Here is a 24809-nt window from a genome sequence, read left to right on the forward strand (position 1 = left end):
TCAGACTCATGTCCATCGAGTCAGTGATGCCATCCAGCCATCTCATCATCTGTCGTCCCCTTCTCCTCCTGCCTCCAATCCCTCCCAGCATCAGAGTCTTTTCCAATGAGTCAACTCTTCGCATGAGGTGGCCAAAGTACTGGAGTTTCAGCTTTAGCATCATTCCTTCCAAAGAAATCCCAGGGCTGATCTCCTTCAAAATGGACTGGTTGGATCTCCTTGCAGTCCAAGGGACTCTCAAGAGTCTTCTCCAACACCACAGTTCAAAAGCATCAATTCTTCAGCACTCAGCCTTCTTCACAGTCCAACTCTCACATCCATACATGACCACTGGAAAAACCATAGCCTTGACTAGACATTATGGTACTGGCACAAAAACAGAAATATAGACCAATGGAACAAAAGAGAAAGTCCAGAAATAAACCCATAAATCTAGGGGTACCTTATTTTTGACAAAGGAGGCAAGAATATAAAAAGAGGCAAAGACAGCCTCTTCAATAAATGGTGCTGGGAAAACTGGACAGCTACATGTAAAAGAATGAAATTAGAACACTTCCTAACACCATACACAAAAATAAAGTCAAAATGGATTAAAGACCTAAGTGTAAGACCAGAAACTATAAAACTCTTAGAGGAAAACATAGGCAGAACATTCAATGATATAAATCAAAGCAAGATCCTCTATGACTCAAGTCCTAGAGTAACAGAAATAAAAACAAAAGTAAAGAAGTGGGACCTGTTTAAACTTAAAAGCTTTTACACAGCAAAGGAAACTATAAGCAAGGTGAAAAGACAAGCCTCAGAATGGGAGAAAATAATAGTAACTGAAACAGCTGACAAAGGATTAATTTCCAAAATATACAAGCAGCTCACACAGCTCAGTGCCAGAAGAACAAAACTACCCAATTCAAAAGTGGGAAAAGACCTAAACCAACATTTCTCTAGAGAAAACACATAGATGGCTAACAGACACATGAAAAGATGCTCAACATCACTCATTACTAGAAAAATGCAAATAAAAACCACAATGAGACATCACCTCAGACTGGTGACAATAAATGTTGGAGAGAGTGTGGAGGAAAGGAAACCGTCTTGCAATGTTGGTGGGAATGTAAATTGATACAGCCACTATGGATGATGGTATGGAGATTCCTTACAAAAAAACTAGGAATAAAACTACCATATGACCCAGCAATCCCAGTTCTAGGCATATACCCTGAGGAAACCAAAATTGAAAAATACACGTGTATCCCATGGTTCATTGCAGCACTATTTACAATAGCTAGAACATGGAAGCAACCTAGATGTCCATCAACAGATGAATGGATAAAGAAGTTGTGGTACATATATACAATAGAATATTACTCAACCATAAAAAGGAATGCATTTGAGTCAGTTCTGATGAGGTGGATGATCCTAGAACCTATTGTACAGAGTGAAGTGAGTCAGAAAGAGAAAGATAAATATATTCTAACACATATATATGGAATATAGAAAATTGGTACTGAACAATTTATGCATAGGGCAGCAATGAAGAAATAGACCCAGGGAATAGACTTATGGTCAAGGGGAAAGGGGAGGAGAGGGTGAGATGTATAGAAAGAGTAACATGGAAACATACATTACCATATGTAAAATAGATAGCTAATGAATGGCTATCTATTTTACAGTGAATTTGCTGTATGGCTCACGAAAATCAAACAGGAGCTCTGTATCAATCTAGAGTGGTGGGATGGAGTGGGAGATGGGAGGGAGGTTCAAAAGGGACGAGATATATGTATACCTATGGTTGATTCATGTTGAGGTTTGACAGAAAGCAACAAAATTCTGTAAAGCAATTATCCTTCAATTAAAAAAAAAAAAAAAGCAGAGACATTACTTTGCCAAGAAAGGTCCCTATAGTCAAAGTTATGGTTTTTCCAGTAGTCGTGTGAGAGCTGAACAATAAAGAAGACTAAGGGCTGAAGAACTGATGCCTTGGAACTGTGGTGCTAGAAAAGACTCTTGAGAGGCCCTTGGACAGCAAAGAGATCAAACCAGTCAATCCTAAAGGAAATCAACTTTGAATATTTATAGGAAGGACTGATGCTGAAGCTCCAATACTTTGGTCACCGGATGCAAAGAGCTGACTTGTTGGGAAAGACCCCGATGCTGGGAATTACTGAAGGCAGGAGGAGATGGGAAAGACAGAGGATGAGATGCTTGAATGGCATCACCGATTCAATGGGACTGAGTTTGAGCAATCTCTAGGAGCTGGTGAAGAACAAGGAAGCCTGGCATGCTGCAGTCTACAGGATCGCAAAGAGTTTGACATGACTGAGCAACTGAACAACAAGAACAATCACCAAGATTAGTGTTTTATTGAATAATTGGGAGGAACTATGGTTACCTACTGCAGTATTGTGGCCTGGAGAATTCTATGGACCAAGGAGCCTGGCAGACTACAGTCCACGGAGTTCCAAAGAGTCGGACCTGACTGAGTGATTTTCATTTTCACTTTTTTCATGTTTATGCTGGGCTTCCCAGGTGGCATACTGGTAAAGAATGTGTTTGCCAGTGCAGGAGACACAGGAGATTTGGGTTTGATCCCAAGGTTGATAAGATCCCCTGGAGAAGGAAATGGCAACCTGCTCCAGTATTCTTGCCTGGAAAATTCTAAGGACAGAGGAACCTGGTGGGCTAGAGTCCATGGAATCACAAAGAGCTGGACACGACTGAGGATAGCACAAAGCATGTGTTTATGCTATGCTGCTGCTGCTGCTAAGTCACTTCAGTCGTGTCCGACTCTGTGCGACCCCATAAATGGCAGCCCATCAGGCTCCCCCGTCCCTGGGATTCTCCAGGCAAGAACACTGGAGTGGGTTGCCATTTCCTTCACCAATGTATGAAAGTGACAAGTGAAAGTGAAGTCGCTCAGTCGTGTCCAACTCTTTGCGACCCCAGGGACTGCAGCCCACCAGGCTCCTCCGTCCGTGGGATTTTCCAGGCAAGGGTACTGGAGTGGAGTGCCATCACCTTCTCTGGTTTATGCTATAAAACTGGAGAAGTTTTATATGTTATATGTTAATGCTCTAAACTGTGTTTATGCTTTTCTTTGATTTTCCACCTCCTATATGAGACTATTCTTTTAGATTACCCTCTTCAGAAGCATTCTAGAAAGAGAATTCTAGGGAATATAGTTTAGCCTAACTGAGTTGTTAAATCATAAAGACATTGTAGGAAGAAGGAAGAGTATCAGAAACACTAATTAGACAATACCACAATAATCAGGACAAAAGATTATGGTGGCAGAATAGAAAAAAAATTTATAAGAGGAGGGTCAGGGACAGACTCAAGCAGTTTGATGGTCTCAAGGCCTACATTCATGGCTGTGAGACCAGGAGCAATAGAAAGTAGGGATATCCTCAGGGTACCAGAGAGTTCTGTAACCCTCTATTTATTGGACACTTGAAGGCTGGGACAAGGATGGTCTTATATTTTCTGTTTTGTTATAGCAGAAACCTTCTTGGGGTCTCCCTAGCCTTACTCTAACAAAATGCTCAGCTTCAGCTTCATCAATTCCTGGTTCCCAGTGCCTTTAGGGAGATTAACACATGCCTTTACATGTTTAACCCTTAGTAAGCACACATAGCCTTTCCCTTCTCCAGGGGCTCTTTCCAAACCAGGGATCAAACTCAGGTCTCCTGCGTTGCAGGTGGATGCTTTACCAGCTGAGCCACAAGGGAAGCCCTTCACACACGCAAGCACCAGTTACTTATCATTACTGTCTTTAAGCCATCGGATTGGTATAGTCAGATTTCCCTTTTTAAGTAAATTATTATTGGATCAGCTTCCATGGAAATCATATTTTTGCTTTGCTTTAAATTGCAACAGAAGATCCCTGGAGGAAGGCTGACAATCCATTCCAGCATTCTTGTCTGGAGAATCCTATGGACAGAGGAGCCTGGTGGGCTATACAGTCCATGGGGTCACAAAGAGTCAGGCACAACTGAGCGCACGCACGTGCACACACACACACACACACACACACACACACACACACACTGCAGTATTAGAACTTTTAAATTATTGAGGAGCTAAAATATGTTAAGGTCATAGTTTTGGAGCCAATAAAACTGAGTTTCAATCACAAGGCTGCAGTCTTTTATGGCTGGGCAATCTTGGGGGACTCACTTATTCCCTTTGCATAGTTCATTACCTGGCAGAGTTCTGAGAAAAAAGGAAATATCTACAAGACTTTGATTCATTGTGGGCTCCCAATTAGTGCCATTTTATTTTTTCTCTGAGGTCAATAAGGAGAGATGGCCTCCAGGGGCTCATTTCATCCATTCCTATGGTAAGACCGAAGAACTGGCTCAGTGGAGCTGAAATCCTCAGCAGAAAAAAAGACTGATTCCAGCTCTTGAAGTTCCCCTTTCTGACAAGGCACTTTCTCCAATTAGGAATCTTCCCTTTTGGTGCACAGTCTATTCAGGTTCTTAAACTCTCACTTTATGGATACAGAGACAGAAGGTCAAGCTTCCTCCAACAGGCTTTCTCTTCTGTGGCCCTAAGAATATGCAGGACATTGCAAGTCAGCAACTTATGTGATCCTTGGTATATTTCTGCTCATAGGTTTTTTCCCCCTAGGCAAACTTTTCAGTGTTCATGTATGGATGTGAGAGTTGGACTGTGAAGAAGGCCGAGCACCGAAGAATTGATGCTTTTGAACTGTGGTGTTGGAGAAGACTCTTGAGAGTCACTTGGACTGCAAGGAGATCCAACCAGTCCATTCTGAAGGAGATCAGCCCTGGGTGTTCTTTGGAAGGACTGATGCTGAAGCTGGAGCTCCAGTACTTTGGCCACCTCATGCGAAGGGTTGACTCACTGGAAAAGACCCTGAAGCTGGGAGGGATTGAGGGCAGGAGGAGAAGGGGACGACAGAGGATGAGATGGCTGGATGGTATCACTGACTCTATGGACGTGAGTCTGGGTGAACTCCAGGAGTTGGTGATGGACAGGGAGGCCTGGCGTGCTGAGGTTCATGGGGTCATGAAGAGTCGGACACGACTGAGCAACTGAACTGAAGTGAACTGAAACTCGTTTTAATAGTGAACGGTATGTCTCTAGCATCTTCCCCGTGTGCATGAAGCTGGGTGTGTGCTCTCTGGCCTCTTTGCTCAACTTGCTCCATCATTTCTTGTTACTGTGATGACTATTATGTTCTATGTATTTTCAGCTAAATAGCATATACACAGTGAATCTTCTTTTTTTTTTTAATGTTAAGCTTATTTTTATTTAAATAAGGGCTAAGTGAATATATTCTCCCTATTAAATTACTAATTTTCAAATTAATGTCCACCATCTACATTTTAAAATACACTTTATTTTTTGAGAAGTTTTAGGTTCACAGCAAAACTGAGTAGAAAGTACAGAGAATTACCATACCTTCCTGCCCCCCAGCCCACACACAGCCTCCCATACTATCCACATCACACACAATAGTGGTGTATTTGTTAAACTGATGAACCTGCATTGAATTGACACATCATTATCACCCAAAGTCCATAGTTTACATTAGGGTTCATGCTTGCTGTTGTACATTCTATGGGTTTGTACAAATACAAAAAGACATGTGACCACCACCATAGTATCATACAAAATAGTTTCACTCCCTAAAAATCCGTACCACCTGAGAAGCCTTCATTCATTTCCCATTCTCCCTAATTTTTTGGCAGCTATTGATTTTTACTGTCTCCATAATTTTACTGTTTTGACAAGGCCATATAATTGAAGTCATAGAGTAAGCAATCTTTTTAGACCAATTTTTTTTACTTGGTAATATGTATGTAAGCTTCTTTTATGTCTTCCCAGGTCCTGATATCTATTAATACTTTTTTTTTTAGTGCAAAATAACATTCCAGTGTTTGGATATAACACAGTTTATTTATTATTCACTTATTGAAGGAAGGACATGGAGAAGGCAATGGCACCCCACTCCAGTACTCTTGCCTGGAAAATCCCATGGATGGAGGAGCCTGGAAGGCTGCAGTCCATGGGGTCGCGAAGAATCGACGTGACCGAGCAACTTCACTTTCACTTTTCACTTTCATGCTTTGGAGAAGGAAATGGCAACCCACTCCAGTGTTCTTGCCTGGAGAATCCCAGGGACGGGGGAGCCTGGTGGGCTGCCGTCTCTGGGGTCGCACAGAGTCAGACACGACTAAAGTGACTTAGCATAGCAACAATTGAAGGACATGTTGGTTTGTTTCATTTTTTGGCAATTATGAATAAAGCTGCTATAAATATTTATGTGCAGGATCTTATATGGACAAAAAGAAACTTTTTAGGTAAATGTCAAGTACCAAAGTTGTTGAATAACAATCTATATTTTACTATCATATCAAAAAAGTCTTAGTATTCTCTTAATTTTCCTACATATAGAACTTTAGCTAATAGACTCATTTGGCAATTACCTGAATCTTCTAATAAATAGCAAATTGTCAAATCAGAAATGTAACATTATAGATAATACAAATGGTCTTCGATTTTAATTAACCTTGTGTAGAAAAAGCTTAATAAAGTGACATTTCATATGTTAGTACAATTGGATGGGAAAATACAAGCATACAATAATAATGAATGCCTATTGTTTTCATATTATTTTCTCTTTTTTACTTTATATCTTATATTTTCTAATATTTTTCATACAAATATACACAAAAGTTCAGTAGTCTGATTTTTCTTTTAGAAATTAAGACACTTAGAGAAAGAATGATTTAATAATTTGCCCAAGTTGAAACACCACAACTCCATCTGTCTGTCTCTGAGTCCATGCCTTTTCTAGGACACAATATTCACAATTATGTGGGAAGGAGATTTCTGCTTTATTATCTTATCTCAGCTTATTTTCCAGAAAGAGCTTGTAAACTATAATGCCCTTGGGTCTATCCCATATGTGAGATTTTTTCTCTGTGTAAGTTCAGGGTAGGGCTGCAAATGATTTCATAATACACAATTACAGAATCTAAACCATATGACTGTATTCTATGTTTGCACAAACATATCATGCTATCTCCACACAACAGTAGCAGTACATATGTAATTGCATGTTCAGTTATTACAGCAGGAATCCTTGCCCTCCACAAAGAAAACCATAACATTATAGTTATTTAGAAATCATATGTAATAAACTTTTGCATTTTTTGCTTATAATATACAAGTGAGTGAGTGAGTGAGTGAAGTTGCTCAGTCATTTCCGACTCTTTGCGACCCCACGGACTGTAGCCTATCAGGCTCCTCCGTCCATGGGATTTTCCAGGCAAGAGTACTGGAGTGGGTTGCCATTTCCTTCTCCAGGGATCTTCCCGACCCAGGTATCGAACCCGGGTCTCCCTCACTGTAGGCAGACACTTTTACCATCTAGGCCACCAGAGAAGCATATTAATATAAAAGAAGTAGAATTATAAAAATATGGTTTCCTTAGGAATTAAAAATTATTTCCAACACAAGATGTTTTCATAATAATACATTTTATACCAATGTTTTCATAAAAATGAATAAATACACTATGTTTAAGAATGTTTCCTTAGCAACAGCCTGTAATTTATATTTTATTAAATGCTCAGCCAAAATGTCTCTACTGTTGCAGTAGCTAAATAGGCTTCTTTAGGAAAAACAAATGTTACACTCTTTCGTAATTTACTGCAGCATTCAAATTTAACATTGCTTGGATAAATAATCTCTAATGTCAAAAATATTTGTTAAAATTCCTTCAATCTTAGCTAAGTAAAGGAAAAGCTCTTCTAAGAAGAAGCAAAGGGAAGTTCAATACCCACAAGTATACTTAGAAGAGGACTCCCTGGAAAGACCCAACCCGTGGTATGACTCACTCAGTGAATGACGCCTAACTGACCTCACCTGCAAAAGAGAAATGATAACTCATACCAGCAGTGTCTGTGATGAATGTAAATTGCAGAGTAAGTGAGTCTTCCAACAATATATTTTGTCTTTTGAAATTTCCTGTTTAATGCCATAGACAAGTCATGGATGTGGGAATAGATGCTCTTTGCCAATGAAACAGAAAAATCAACTTTTCTCTAAAATAATATTTGTGACAGTATGAAAGATTATATTTCTATGCCAAATGTGATGGAATGAAGACTTTATCCAATAGCCATTTTAATTAAGATGAAACAGCAAGCCCTCATATAATTTAGCAGAAAAAGTTTCTTTTTTTTTTTTTTTCTAGGACGTAAGCAGAATAGTAATGGGTTTGAGTGCATCTAAACTTTTTACCCTTTGTCTGATTTGTTTACAGAAATGTTTACACATTTGGGTAATGAATTGACAATAGATACATGAACACTGAACAAAAGTGTTTGTCAATTTAATAACAAATTGCACTTGATTATTTTTAAATAATACAATACTACTACCATCATAGAATCATGTACTTGAGTCATATGGCATTCAACAATAAAGAGAAAATAAATATTTGGAAATGAAATATTTAACCAAAAAGCCACTCTAAGAATTTTGCATTATTCTCTTGTGTGGGTACATGAAAGAAAGTGAAAGTCTCTCAGTTGTGTCTGACTCTGTGACCCCTGGAATTCTCCAGACCAGAATACTGCAGTGGATAGCTGTTTCCTTCTCTAGGGGATCTTCCCAACCCAGGGATCAAACCCAGGTCTCCCGGCTTTCAGGCAGATTATTTACCAGCTGAACCACCAGGGAAGCCCTATGTGGGTGTGTGTGTGTATATGTGTGTGTATATATATATATATATATATATATATATATATAATTAAAAGACCTTGTATTTTAAGTAATCAAAACAGTTTGAACAGTAATTTGATTATTGAATTCTAAAAAGTTCCAAGACATATGGACTACATTTCCCAATTCCATTACAATTCTATTAGGTTTTGAAATAATGAGAAAAGCCTCTTTTAAAAAAAAGACCCAAAACATATGAAAAATGACTGAGCATTTAGACAAACTCCAAATACAACAGAAGGTGCTCCTCCTAAGTGTACAGTTGGCCTAAGTCATGGGATTTCTGTACAAGTACACATTTCTTTTTGCCACAGTGGTAAACAGAATCTACTAGACATAATAACACCTTGCAGTTTCTCCTGCTACCATATATATATATATATATATATATTTTTTTTTTTTACTTAATTGAACAGTGAGTTAAAGAATGATATTCTAAAAGCTCTTAAGAAATTGAGAAAGCTGACACCCACTTTCAGTAGATTATTCAGTCAATTAGGTGTTCATTTGCTTGGTTTTTCTTTGTTTTTTAATATACATTAAAGGCAGGGATGAGCTAGATAAGAATTATGACTTATTTTTAACCCCCAATCTTTGTTCCTGGATTTAGTCACTTGAACTCAAAGTATTTTCAGGAAGTAGAATTATACAGAATTTAAATTTTAGATTCATGCTATTGAAATTATAATATTCAATTTTAACTTTTTTTATTTGCAAGGGTAATCACTAAGATTCAACTCATACTTGCCATATAATGTTCTCTGCAGTTCAGAGTAGCAAATCCACCCAAGTGGGAGAAATTTTCCAAACTCACTTAATAGCATGTTGAAAATAGTGTTATTTTTCATAATTTTGTAGAAAATGTGTTTATTTTACTTTGAAGTTGAAAGATGAGCAATTCTCCTTTATCTCCACAACATTACATAAGAGACAGCTGTCATCTAGACATATGCTGTCCAAATTGCTATGGTTTGCTTGCTTAAAGTTTAAATCTGCATCTTCTCACATTCCCTTGTAACCTTTGGGATAGTCTCACTCTTCAATTTCTAAATTAAATTTTTCTCATCTTCAATCCATCACCTTTCTTTATTTCCTCACATCCAACCAGCCTTCAGTCCTGTCAGTGTTCCAGATTTGAGAGTTCATTTCTTCTGCATTCTCTTTATCTCTGTAGTCTAGATTATCACTTTATATTTGATTATATCTTTAAAATGCACACAAAATGTCACAATTTACTCCCATTTTACTCCTTTCCAAGGTGTTTTTCATCACCTGAAATCTCATGTCTTACCTCTCATATAATTCAAATCTAATCATCTATTAAGGGCAAACTGATATCACTTATGATAATCCTAGTAACTGAGATAATCTGGAGTAAAATATTGTTATTTCATTTATTTTGAAAGACTTAAAAGCATTTTGTTTTAAAATGAATGAATGTTTTAAAATGAATTTAGAATTTGATATTCAATTTTGTTTTGATATTTTTAGAACTTTATACTATGACACAGAATTCATCATTATAATTTTTTCTTTGCATACAAATTAAAAAATATGAAATAGTCCTTATCTAAAGGACTTCAAAGGTTTCCCTGGTTGCTCCACAGTAAAGAATCTGCCTGCATAGCAGGAGACATCAGAGACTTGGGCTTCATCCCTAGGTAGGAAAGATCCCCTGGAGAAAGGAATGGCTACCCACACCAGTATTCTTGCTGGAAAATCCCATGGACAGGGGAGCCTGGCAGACTTCAGACCATAGGGTCACAAAAGGTTGAACATGACTGAGCATGTGAGCAAAGGACTTCAAAGTAAGTTTAATCAGAACCGAAAAAACTATCAGCTTTGGCTGGCCGAGATCAATGTAAAGCTGCTACTATCATCTGAGAAACCTTTGCTTTTGGGCTATGTATATTACGATATCATAAATCAATCATTAATCAAAGCTACTTGGGAAAAATACCTAATTAAATAAGTAATTTATGTCATTTTATAGTGCTTAGTAGCTCAGCTGTGTCTGACTTTTTGTGACCACATGGACTGTAGCCCACCAGGCTCCTCTGTTCATGGGGATTCTCCAGGCAAGAATATTGGAGTGGGTTGCTATGCCCTTCTCCAGGGGATCATCCCAACCCAGGGATCAAACCCAGGTCTGCTGTATTGCAGGCAGATTCTTTACCATCTGAGCCACTAGAGAAGCCCAAAGACAGACTAACAATGGTGATTTTCATCTGCCAAATATGTTTGGAGTTTGTTTTGTTTACCACTGTGCAAGAACCTCCAATAGATGATGTATGCTTCAATTATTTAGACAATAAATTTCTTCTACCTCTAGATTCTTTGGTTCTCTGATTATTTTTTAAATTCTAGCAATGCCGAAGGACCACACACACACACACACATACCACGTAAAACTAAAAAGCATACAAATTCTTCATTTATAACATGCTACTTCAACTACAGCAAAAGTAAGGTTCTTTCCAGAAAACAAACAAAAGTACTAGAATTCCTTCAAACAAATCCAAAATAAAAAACATTAAAAAAACAGGAGGATTTATTAAGAAACCAGGATAATTTGGAACACAGAACATTAAAATAGGCTGTACATTATTATACACATACATACACCATGGGGGTTTTCCCAGGTAGCTCAGTAATGAAGAATTCGCCTGCTAACACAGGAAATTCATGTTCAGTCCCTGAGTTGGGAAGATCTCCTGGAGGCCGGCGTGGCAACCCATTCCAATATTCCTGCCTGGAGAATCCCATGGACAGAGGAACATGCCAGGCTATAGTCTATAAGGTCGCAAAGAATTGGACACAACTTAGCAACTAAATAACAATGACATAATACCATACTCTAATGCCAAAGACCTCCAGAGTCATACTGTAGTCATATTTGTGTGTGCAGTCATCCCTGTCTTAAAGTTTCATCACTTCCAAACATACTCTCTTATAGAATGAAGAGTATAATTTGGATCATTGATGAAGCTGAATAATGGATGTGTCAACCTAAAATGCATCAAACACATTTGATGGAGAAAGATGATTGTTAATAGAAAGAAAAGTGGTACAACTTCTTTCTTACTGGATCCTAATGAAACATGTAAGGCATGCAGTATTTTTGGAAGATTTATTATTGGTCGATTAGAATATGTTGAATAAGAATGAATAAATAACTCAAAGGGATTTATAGTCACAACTCTGAGACTAGCTGTGATTAAGCTTCAGCAATACAAATCCCTAAGGAGATAGTAGCAGAACGAATATAAGCTAGCAGTATGATGAAATAAAATAGTTGCAATTGCAGATGGATTATTAGCTAATAATGACTCTTGCTCTAAAAGCTGTCAGAGCTTTGCTATGCAGCATTGAAACAGCTGGGAATGTTGTCAAGAAAGCATCGGGAGAAACATTTTACTTGGGTTAAAATATAACATTAGATATTTGCTAAGAACATAAAAGTCATATGTTTACTCATGAGTCAGACAAAACCAAATATTTTTTAGTGTATTCTAAAATGTGTGTTTTTTTAATTCATCAAACCTTAATTAAGTACTTGCAAAGTGACAAACTCTACAGATTCTGGCAGGTAAGTAACATACCAATCCTGCTGTTACAGAAATTGAAATCCAGGAAGCATTGAATTGATCATTTAAAATTTTCTAGAATAATGGCATAAATAAAAGGCCTCATTGGTTAAGGAAAGCTAACTGCTGTAAAAAGAGATCTAAAGAAGGACTTCCCTGGTGGTCCAGTGGCTAAATCTCCACACTTCTAATGCAGGGGTCCTGAGTTTAATCCCTGGTGGAGGAACTAACTTCCCACATGTCACAAAACACCATAAAAAAAAAAAGTTAAAAAAAATCCAATTAAAATAAATAGAGAGATCTAAAGAGATAGAGGCTCAACTTAACGGAAGCTTAGATCTCATTAATATTTCTGTTTTGGGTGAGAGGTCTGGGCTGAGGGACTTTTTTGCATTGCTGCCACTCATGTACCATGGCCCCTTTGATTCTGCTATTCCACCTTCCCATAAGTCCTCCTCATCATCAATGACTAGTAAGAAGGAGAGATATCTCATTGTAGTTTTGATTTGTATTTCTCTAATATTTAGTGATTTTGAGCATCATTTCATGTCCCTCTTGCCTATCTGTATACCTTCTTTGGAGAAATGTCTATTTAGACCTTCCACCAATTTTTCTGATGGCCATCATCAAAAATCCTATAAACAATACATGCTGGAGAGTGTTTGGAGAAAAGGGAACGCTCCTACACTGTTGGAACATAAATTAGTAGCGTCACTATGGAGAACACTATGGGGTTTCCTTAAAAAACTAAAAATAAAGCTAACACATAATCCAACAATCCCACTCCTGGGCATATATTTGGATAAAACCATAATTCAAAAAGATACATGCATCCCAATGTTTATTTCAGCACTATTTACAATAGCCAGGACATGGTAGCCACCTAAATGTTCATCAACAGAGGAATGTATAATGAAGATGTGGTTATAGGTAAGCAATGGAATATTACTCAGCTGCAAAAAAAAAAAAAAAGAACAAAATAATTCCAGTTACAGCGACATGGATGAGCCTAGAGATTGTCGTACTGAGTGAAGTCAGATACAGACAGGCAAATATACATGGAATCTTAAAAAATGGTACAAATAAACATATTTGCAAAAGAGATATAGTCACAGATTTAGAAAACAAACTTATGGCTACCAAAGGAGAAGGGGTAGAGCAGAAATAAGTTGGGAGATCGAGATTGACATGTACACACAACTATATATAAAATAGTAATTAATAAGAATTTACTGCATAGCACAATGAACACTACTCAATTCTTTGTAACGGCTTACATAAGAATAGAATCTAAAAAAGAGTGGATATATGTTTATATATAACAGATTCACTTTGCTGTTCAGAAGACACTAATACAAGATTGTAAATCAACTATACTCCAATGTTGTTCAGTTGCTAAATCATGTTCGACTCTGAGACTTCATGGACTGCAACACACAAGACTTCCCTGTCCTTCACTATCTTCCAAAGTTTGCTCAAACTCATGTCCATTGTTTCAGTGATGCCATCCAACTTCTTCCTCTGTTGCCCCCTTCTCCTCCTGCCCTCAATCTTTCCCAGCATCCGGGTCTTTTCCAATGAGTTAGTTCTTCTCATTGGGTGGCCAAAGTAGTGGAGCTTCAGCTTCAGTATCATTCTTTCCAGTGAATATTCAGGGTTGATATCCTTTAAGATTGACTAATTTCATCTCCTTGCTGTCCAAGGGACTCTCAAAATCTTTTCAAGCACCGTGATTCAAAAGCATCAGTTCTTCAGTATTCAGCCTTCTTTAGGGTCCAACTTTCACATACATACATGATTACTAGAGAAGCCATAGCTTTCACTAAAAGTTAATTTTTTAAAAAAGAAGAGGATAGACCACACAGAAAGCAGATTCATGTCCAGAAGCCTTGGTCCCAAAGAGGCACATTCCACTTCTACTCTCATTCAGCTGGGTGATAACTGGTATAATGGCTCCTACAGATAGTAACAAAGGTGTGAATAATGGGGAGGTAGGGAGGGGGTGCATGTAGAGGTAGAAAATGTAATGATTGATTTGGCAGCTGCCTTCCAGATACAACTTTATAAGTATGAATGAAGAGACCAGATTTTGATAACAGTCAGACTGCACTAAGAACAAAACAGAAAGGATCACTTAGAAGCAAGCATATCATATCCAGGCCTTTAGTTATGGTTTTCCAGTGGTCATGTATGGATGTGAGAGTTGGACTGTGAAGAATGCTGAGCACCGAAAAATTGATGCTTTGTAACTGTGGTGTTGGAGAAGAGTCTTGAGAGTCCTTTGGACTGCAAGGAGATCCAATCAGTCCATTATGAAGATCAGCCCTGGGATTTCTTTGGAAGGAATGATGCTGAAGCTGAAACTACAGTACTTTGGCCAAGAGTTGACTTGGCCAAAGTCAACTCTTTGGCGAAGAGTTGACTCATTGGAAAAGACTCTGATCTGGGAGGGATTGGGGGCAGGAGGAGAAGGGGATGACAGAGGATGAGATGGCTGGATAGCATCACTGACTCGATGGACATGAGTCTGAGTGAACTCCGGGAGTTGATGATGGACAGGGAGGCCTGGCGTGCTGCAATTCATGGGGTCACAAAGAGTCGGACACAACTGAGAGACTGAACTGAACTGAACTGAACTGAAGGTTTTAATAATGCAAATGTTAGCTTAAAACTTTCAAAATATCTGATATACAAAAATGTTGTTAATTGTTTTACATAGCAATTTTTTTTTCCAACCAGGTTTTGACACATGCACACTACTATACATAAATAGGTAACTAAGAAGTACTTATTGTGTAGCACAGGAAACTCTTCCATATACTCTGTAATGACCTATATGGGAAAAGAATCTAAAAAAGTGGATATATGTATATATATGAGCTTCTCTGGTGGCTCAGAGAGTAAAGAATCTGCCTGCAATCCAGGAAGACATGGGTTCAATTCCTTGGTTGGGAAGATCCCCTGGAGAAGGGAATGACTACCCACTCCAGTATTGTTGCACTGAGAATTCCATGGACAGAGGTGCCTGGTGAACTGCATTCCATGAGGTTGCAATGAGTTGGACATGAGTGAGCAACTAATACTTCATTTCACTTCTTATGTATATATAACTGATTTATTTTGCTACACAGCAAAACTGACAACACTGTAAATCAATTATACTCCAATAAAAATACATAGACATCATAAAGAATATTTCCTTTGGTAAATATCTCATTTGGAAATTGGGGTACTCTTTGCCTTCTTCAGAGATAATTTCAGCATTAGGATAACTGACTATTCAAGAAATGAATTTTGAAGTGACCTAGAATTATTGTATTAACATGAGCAGAAGTCAAGCAGTCTTTTTTGTAATTTTAGAATTCTTTAATTTGTTAATAACAAGAATGTCTTTAAAATCACAAGTACCTAGTATTAGATGTCTCTAGGTTATCACTGTCGTACTATATTGTACAAGTCAACTTCTTTACAAAAGAGAAATAGACTCACAGACACAGAAAACAAACATGATTACTGAAAGGGATAGCAAGGCTGAGGGGGGAGTGTAGATAAATTATGAGTTTGTGACTAAAACATACACACTATGATATATAAGAGAAGTAGACAACAATGACCTACCATATAGCACAAGGAACTGTATTCAATGTCTTCTAATAAATCATAATGGAAAGCATTTGAAAAGAATATATATGTATATGTGTGCACATGTATGTATATATATAAATATGTGTATGCATAACTGAGTCACTGCTGTACATCTGAAACTAACACAGCATTGTAAATTAACTATACTATAAAAAATGGTAAAAAAAATCAAAAGTACTTGGTATTAGATGTCTCTAGATTATAATTGTCATACTACATTATAATTCAATGATTAAAAAAAACCCCACAAAACTGTGAGATAAAGTGTAAGATGGTTGAGAAGACCAAATTACAGAGGGTAAATAACACATCTAGAATTACTTCATAGTTTATTTACTCAACTTCCTGAAATCTATAATAAATGCACCTCTCTGACATCCCACCTTTATTTTAAATTTCCATACATTTTAAAATCGCATTCATCTTTATAAACATAGCTAGCCAAATTATCATAGAAGAGCTCGAAATCCACACGAAATGAAGGTATGTATAAGCAGTAAAATGAATTAAATCTCTGTTTTTGTAGACACTGCTACCATTTCATTTCGTATGCACTAATACAACACTTTTTTTTTCCAAAGACTAAATGCTCCTAGACTGATTTGAATTAAAAATTGAAAAGGCAAAAATCATAATGGGTTGGCTATTGTTCTCCACTCTCTCTACAGCTGCCCCTCACTGCAGCTTGTAATGAGCATACAACCTTATCCTGAACAATGAGACTTGAGTAGAAGTCAGCTGGGAGTTTTCTAAAACAGGCACATCCTTGATAACAACACAGGTACAGCTACAAAAAGCCAAGAGTTGTTGTTGTTCGGTTGTTACGTCATGTCTGAGTCTTTGCAACCCCGTGGACTGCAGCACCCCAGATCTCTCTATCCTCCACTATCTCCTGGAGTTTGCTCAAACACATGTCCATGCCCTCTTCTTTTGCCTTCAATCATTCCCAGCATTGGGGTCTTTTCCAGTAAGTGGGTTCTTCACATCAGGTGGCCAAAGTATTGGAGCTTCAGCATCAGTCCTTCCAATGAATATTCAGGACTGATTTCCTTTAGAATTGACTGGTTTGATCTCCTTGCCATCCAAGCAACTCTCAAGAGTCTTCTCTAGCACCACAATTCAAAAACATCAATTCTTCAGAGTTCAGCCAAGAGTACTTTACTTTCCCCCATCTTTTGGCTTTGAATATATATTAGTTTGCTAGGGCTGCCATAACAAAGTACCAAAAACTGTGGCTTGAGCAATAGAAATTGTCTCATAGTTCTTCTGACTGCTTAGAAGTCAAACATTAATTAATCACAGAGTGTGTTTTCTCTGAAGTTCACGAGGGAAGGATTTGTTCCAGACCTCTCTCCGGGGCTTGTAGAAATTTGCATTCTTCTCCCTGTGTCTCTTCATCTAATCTTCCCTCCATGCGTGTTTGTATGTCCACATCACCCCTTAGTATAAGAATACTTTGGATTAGTCACCTATCAGTAAAGATCTTGCCTCCAAAATATCACATTTAGAAATGATCGTGGTTAGGACTCTAACATACATATTTTTCTGGGACACAAATTAACCCCTGACAGAATTCAAACATAATGTGAAAGTAAAGCAACCATCTTGCCACCAGATGAAAGTGAAATCCTACTGCACCATAAGATATGAATGGTGGACAGAACCAGTGAGTACCACTGACGGTGCTAGAAAGTATCAGACTCCCTTCTTATTTCAGAATTAACAGTTTCTCTAAACTGTATTTCCAAAGTGAGAAAACGAATTGATATTTTCTTAATAATTAAAAAAATAAGTATTTCAGAAATTCTTGAAAGATTTGAAAGAATATAATTTAGAGTTTTTAAGGCATATTTTATTGTTGTCGTTTAGGTGCTAAGTCACATCCGACTCTTTGCTGCCCCATGGACTGTAACCCACCAGGCTCCTCTGCCCGTGGGATTTCCCAAGCAAGGATGCTGGAGTGGGTAGCCATTTCCTTCTCCAGGGGATCTTCCTGACTCAGCAATCGAACTCGTGTCTCCTGCATTGGTAACGAGGCTTCTTTACCACTGAGCCACCACGGAAGCTCAAGGCATAATTTACTTTATGTTTATTATATGTAAGTATGCTAATTGGAAAATAAATCTTGTTATAACAGTTGATTTACATTTACATAGTTCCAAAAATGCTTCATAAAAGAAACCATTATTTGAAGGCATTTGTAAATATTATTTAGTGTTAAAGAATCTAAACAAAGCATATCAAAGCAGCAATTGTTACCCTATTTTCTTTTTTTATAAATGAAACAAAAATATTTTGCTTTTATATGATTGACTGTAAGTATGACTCCCAGTGATTTTTAAAGAATTTAATTTATGACACATTAGATTAGAGTATGTCTCTCAATGCTTTCACTTCTATTTATACTTTTCAGTGCTCTACCCTTTGATGATCTTTATTTTTCTCTGCATAAGTGTTTAGGTTGGTCCACATAACTATGTTAGACAAAACAATTTTACTCTCCAATGACATTGGGTATAAAACTTTAATTTCCACAACCTGCCTAAATTTTGATATTGTTATTTATAATATTTGTGAAGCTTGTATTACAATAATAAATCCCTAAAATATGTATATAATAATATGTTCCATCAGTTCTTAGAACATTTGCTGTCTGTTGTTTGGATTTCCAGCTGCGTGTAGGCAACTGATCACATTTTTTTTCCTATTCATATAAACAGACTATTAAAATTATGTAAATACTTTAACTTTTAAGTGATTATTATATTCCATTAGCTCTATTTACTAGACTCACATAATTTTAAATATATCAAAGTTTGAAAGAAGGAGTATTAGATTAGGGAACTATTATAAGACTAAACAACAATATATAAGTTTAGTTTCATATAAGAAAGAGGAAACACAAATCATTTTTCAACAAGAAAAACCTGAGGAAGTGTAGCAATGAAGGGTTACATTTATAGTTGGAATCACAGTCTGATAGATCAAATAGAAACTGATGGAAAGAAGCACAAGCTGGAATCAAGATTGCCGGGAGAATTATCTATAACCTCAGATATGCAGATGACACCACCCTTATGGCAGAAAGTGAAGAGGAACTAAAAAGCCTCTTGATGAAAGTGAAAGAGGAGAGTGAAAAAGTTGGCTTAAAGCTCAACATTCAGAAAACGAAGATCATGGCATGTGGTCCCATCACTTCAGGGGAAATAGATGGGGAAACAGTGGAAACAGTGTCAGACTTTATTTTTCTGGGCTCCAAAATCACTGCAGATGGTGACTGCAGCCATGAAATTAAAAGAGGCTTACTCCTTGGAAGGAAAGTTATGACCAACCTAGATAGCATATTGAAAAGCAGAGACATTACTTTGCCAACAAAGGTCCGTCTAGTCAAGGCTATGGTTTTTCCTGTGGTCACGTATGGATGTGAGAGTTGGACTGTGAAGAAGGCTGAGTGCCAAAGGATTGATGCTTTTGAACTGTGGTGTTGGAGAAGACTCTTGAGAGTCCATTGGACTGCAAGGAGATCCAACTAGTCCATTCTGAAGGAGATCAGCCTTGGGATTTCTTTGGAAGGACCGATGCTGAGGCTCAAACTCCAGTACTTTGGCCATCTCACATGAAAAGTTGACTCATTGGAAAAGACTCTGATGCTGGGAGGGATTGGGGGCAGGACAGAGGATGAGATGGCTGGATGGCAGCACTGACTCGATGGATGTGAGTCTGGGTTAACTCCGGGAGTTGGTGATGGACAGGGAGGCCTGGCGTGCTGCGATTCATGGGGTCGCAAAGAGTTGGACACAACTGAGTGACTGAACTGAACTGAACTGAAGGTAAATATTTAAGGACTCTTGGTATTAATATAATTTGCATGAATGTATCAATTGCCTGATTTTCTGGGGTTAAATGATATCTAAACAAAGTAATAATTTGCTTTATTTGTTTGTTTCATTTTGTTTTTTACTTTGTGAAGAAGTAGAAAATTCTTTCTCACCCTCATATTTTGCCTTGTTTGAGAAGGGGGATTGCTTTTTTACCCATCCCATTCACTTGCCAAAACTTGGGATTGATATGAAAATACTAAGATGTTTGTGAGAGAAGAGAACAGTCAATCCAATGAATGGAATCAAGGTGAAAGTGCTTTGGAGAAAGGAAAAAGTTTTTTTAACTTTTTAATGCTTTAGGATATATCCTCTTTAATTCAAATGATTAATCAATGTTATATACATTTGATGGTATTCAAATAATTTGAAATCATCATATATTTACAGTAAGAAAAATTAAAATAGGAAATTCCCTCATAATAGGTATATAATTATGCTACTTTATGTTTGGAAAGAATATTGGATATCATACAAAGCACTTTTTCCCTCAGCTTGAGAATCTATTATGGGATCATACAGGTCCTTTCTTTCTCTTTTCCATTGTGCCTTGCAGCATGAAGGATCTTAGTTCCCTGACCAGAGACTGAACCCACGCCTTCTGCACTGAAAGTGAGGAATCTTAATCTCTGGATGGCTAGAGAAGTCCCAAAGTCCTTTTCAATACTTCATCCAGGAAGGATTTCATTGTGATGGTAAGGTGACAAAATTCATTTCTGAATAATTCTGCTTGCAATATAGATTTGCTTAAGAAAATCTGCTCTTCCTCACATATTACTAGATTTACTTTGCTGTATCTTTTAATATTCTGTAAATAAATTCAATCAATCTCAAAAATACAGTATATTTTTTTCACTAACCTAATGCCTTAATTCCTCATTTGACTTTATGTGTCTGGAGGGCAGAACCATTGCTTATTTACCATTTACTATGTACTATTTCTATGGCCAAACTGATGATAGATTTCCAATTATTTGAAGAATTACAAGGAAAACTAGCTATTTACATAATAATCTAAAGTGATTATCAGAACCACATAACTACATATTCTCACAGCATATGGGAGCTATTCATTGTCATCAACTATGTTTTCCAAAATTGTTTTGAAGTTAGATTGAGCCTCCTTCTCCTTTTAAGTTGATGCCATTAATTTTATTTGTATCAATTTGACTTTCTTGTTGCTAAACTATTTTAAATATTTTAGAAGTCCTTAATTTTATATTTCATTCAACTAAAATTATCTTTGGAAGACATAGAGCCATATTCCATGTTGATTGTTGTGGTAGTTGATATAGTACAATACATAGGTGGTAGAGCTGAGTACTTGAAATACAGATATTTCAAATTGAAATGTGTTGTAGGCATAAAACAAACACTGATTATGAAGACTTAGAATGCACACATAAATGCAAAATATCTTAGTAATAATTTTAACATTGTTTTTGTGTGTGTGCATGCTCAGCCATGTCTGACTCTTTGTGACATAATGACTATAGCCCACAAGGCTCCTCAGTTCATGGAATCTTCCTGGCAAAGAATACTGTACCAGATTGCCACTTCCTACCCCAGGGGATCTCTCCGATTCAGGGACTGAAGCCATGTCTCTTTCATTTCCTGAATTAGCAGTGGATTCTTTACCACTGTGTCACCTAGGAAGTCCTTCTACATTGTTAATATTGTTTAAAAGTATTGTTCAAATAAAAATTTCTTGGCTATAAAAAAGAATGTATTTGAGTCAGTTCTAATGAGGTGGATAAAACTGGAGCCTATTATACAAAGTGAAGTAAGCCAGAAAGAGAAATACCAATAGAGTATATTAATGAATATATATGGAATTTAGAAAGACAGTAACAACCACCCTATATGCAAGACAGCAAAAGAGACACAAATGTAAAGAACAGACTTTTGGACTATGTAGGAGAAGGCAAGGGCAGAACAATATGAGAAAATAGCATTGAAACATGTATATTACCATATGTAAAATAGATGACCAGTGCAAATTTGATACATAAAGTAGGGCACTCAAAGCTGGTGCTCTGTAACAACCTGAAGGGATGGGGTGGGGAGGGAGGTGGAAGAGGGCTTCAGGATGGTGGGACACATGTACACCCATGGCTGATTCATGTCAATGTATGGCAAAAGCTGCCACAACATTATAAAGTAATTAGCCTCAATTAAAATAATAAACTTTAAAAAGAAAAAAATTCTTGGCAATATTACACAACTTAAGTATATTATTTAAATTGTTTTTTACTTTTTCACGTGCCATTTAGAAAAGATGGGCTTCCCACGTGGCACTAGTGGTAAAGAATCCACCTGTCAATGAAGGAGATTCAAGAGGCACAGATTAGGTCCTGGTGGGGAAGGTCCCCTGAAGTAGAAAACAGCACCCTGCTCCAGTATTCTTGCTGGGATAATCCCATGGACAGAAGAGCCTGGCAAGCTACAGTCCATGGGATTGGGTTATGATCTTCATCCATGATTTTTATTGAGTTATTATAAATAACTTTGTTAAGAAATATTAGTGAAGTTTCATCATATGTTAATTCAAGGATCTCTTTCCTCTGATAACCTAGGATTGCTTACCAGTAGTGCTAGTCCAATTAATCATTTTTGTTGAAGACAATTTCCTCACAGATGCTGTGCAGTCTGTTATTAATGAAACAGATTACTTTTTGCAAGCCTCTTTTTCCTCCTGTTGTATTCAGCATTTTCATCAACCATTTGTTTCTCTGAGTTATATTCCTAAGTACATTATGTGATAACATTGTTTTTTCAAACACAAAATACGTTGTCCCTAACATATGGCTTAATTTCATTATGTGATTATAATAAGTATGATTTATTAGGATATGATCAGTAGGAAATAAAATATTGCCGCTATGGGAAAAAATGCATATCTTTACTGTTTTAATAGTTGCAGTTTCAAGAACTATGTTAAAGGTCAATGTTAAATCTGTTATTAATGTAAGGGCAATGTGAAAACAGAACTGCACTGATTTTCCAATACTCTGTCAGGGTTCTATTAAATGGGATTTCAAATGACCTCATTGTATCAACCATTTCCAAAAAATAGGCAGAGATTCTTTAATGCATTTAATATTTAGTTTCCAAGTATCATTTTAAAAGAAACATATCCTCATTTCTGAGCTTTCTGGCTCCCAAGTTAAGCAAGAGTAATAAAATATTGCTGCCAAACTGAATTCTCTCAAAATTTCAACAACAGAACAAGCATTTTCTTTTAGGGAATCATGATCTGAAAGAATAAGAAAAGCCCTAAGACTTGACTCAATCATGTAATTATTGCCCGGGGAAGAATTACACTTTTGGCTAATTCATCAAGTTCTTTCTAACTCAACATAAACTATTAGATAAATACCTTCAGCAAAACTTTAAACAAAATACATTGTGAACACTACCAAGGCTATCTTTATTCTAGTAAAAAAAAAAAAAACACATTAGAATATTTGTCAATATACCCCCTTTTAACAATGAGAACTTAGTAAACTCAGGTCAAAAACAGTCTTGTGATGACATTTTAGAACATACAGTCAGCATACAATGTTAGCAAAGTGGAGGCATATAAGATATTTGAAGGAAAGGTTGTGTATACTTGGTGCTAGTCATAGTAGCCTGTTTAAATAAGATTCATTTTTTCTCTTTATTCTTATTATTTTCAAAGTAAATTTTTATTTTATTGGTTTCTTGGTTATTTCTCATTCCCATTGGTTTTTTATTTTATTTAAATTTTCAAAAAATTAACTTTCAATAAGTCAAGGCTACCCTATCACTTACTTTACTTATTGGTATCCACCACATCCACATTCACATATTTAAATTCTTACAATGTTTTTCTTTTCCTTGAAAGCACTGTATAAGTTCATATAACCTGATTTAAGCAAATATTGCTACAGAACTCTAAAATATAGTAGCTGGGGAAAAAATGAGGTTTAAAAACTTTGCCAGAAACCACATAGTAAAAAATGTGGTTATATATCCCCCCCATACACATACACACACAAACACAAATCCACTGAGCATGCTTTCAATCACTTTTCTACCAAGTGTGAGATGTACAGATTTTGGAGTAAACAAGGTAATGAAAATATGGAAAAACTTACATGAACAGATGAATTTTCAAAATTGAAAAGCATAGCAGTAATGGAACAAGTATTATGTGAATATCAATAGAGAAGTTCAATCCTATATCATTCCCTCATAATAGTATCAACTTCAATATGGAAATCAACCCCTTTAACAAGAAGAGAAAAGAGAAAACCTAAAGACTACTAAAGCTCATCAATTAAATCAGTAAAGTTGCAAGATACAAAATTAATGTAGGAAAACATTATTTTCTATACATTAACAATAAACTTTTGAAAGGAAAATCGAGGAAACAATTCAATTTATGATTGCATCAAAAAGAATAAGATACTAAGGAATACACCTATGAGGATTAAAAAAGGAAACTATACCTATAATCAAAACTATAAGATACTGATGAAAGAAATTGAAGATGAAACAAACAGATGGAAAGATATACCATGTTCTTGGATTGAAAGAATTAGTATTGTTAAAATAATGATACCAGCTAAGGGAATTACAGATTCGATGCAATCCCTATCAAAATATCAATGGAATATTTGCAGAACTAGAACAAATAATTTTCAAATGTGTATGGAAACACAAAAGACATAAAATAGCAAAAATCATCTTGAGAAAGAACAGAGCTGAAAGAATCACACTTCCTGACTTCACACTATACTACAAAGCTACAGTAATTAGAACAGTATGGTTCTGTCACAAATACACATGCATAGGTCAATGCAACTGAATAGATAGCCCAGGAATAAAACTCACACACTTATGGTCAATTAATTTGACAAAGAAGTCCAGACTATACAATGGAGTAAAGAGAGTATCTTCAATAACTGGTACT

Source organism: Bos indicus, chromosome 1 (assembly GCF_029378745.1).
Source record: "Bos indicus isolate NIAB-ARS_2022 breed Sahiwal x Tharparkar chromosome 1, NIAB-ARS_B.indTharparkar_mat_pri_1.0, whole genome shotgun sequence".
Lineage (NCBI taxonomy): Eukaryota > Metazoa > Chordata > Mammalia > Artiodactyla > Bovidae > Bos > Bos indicus.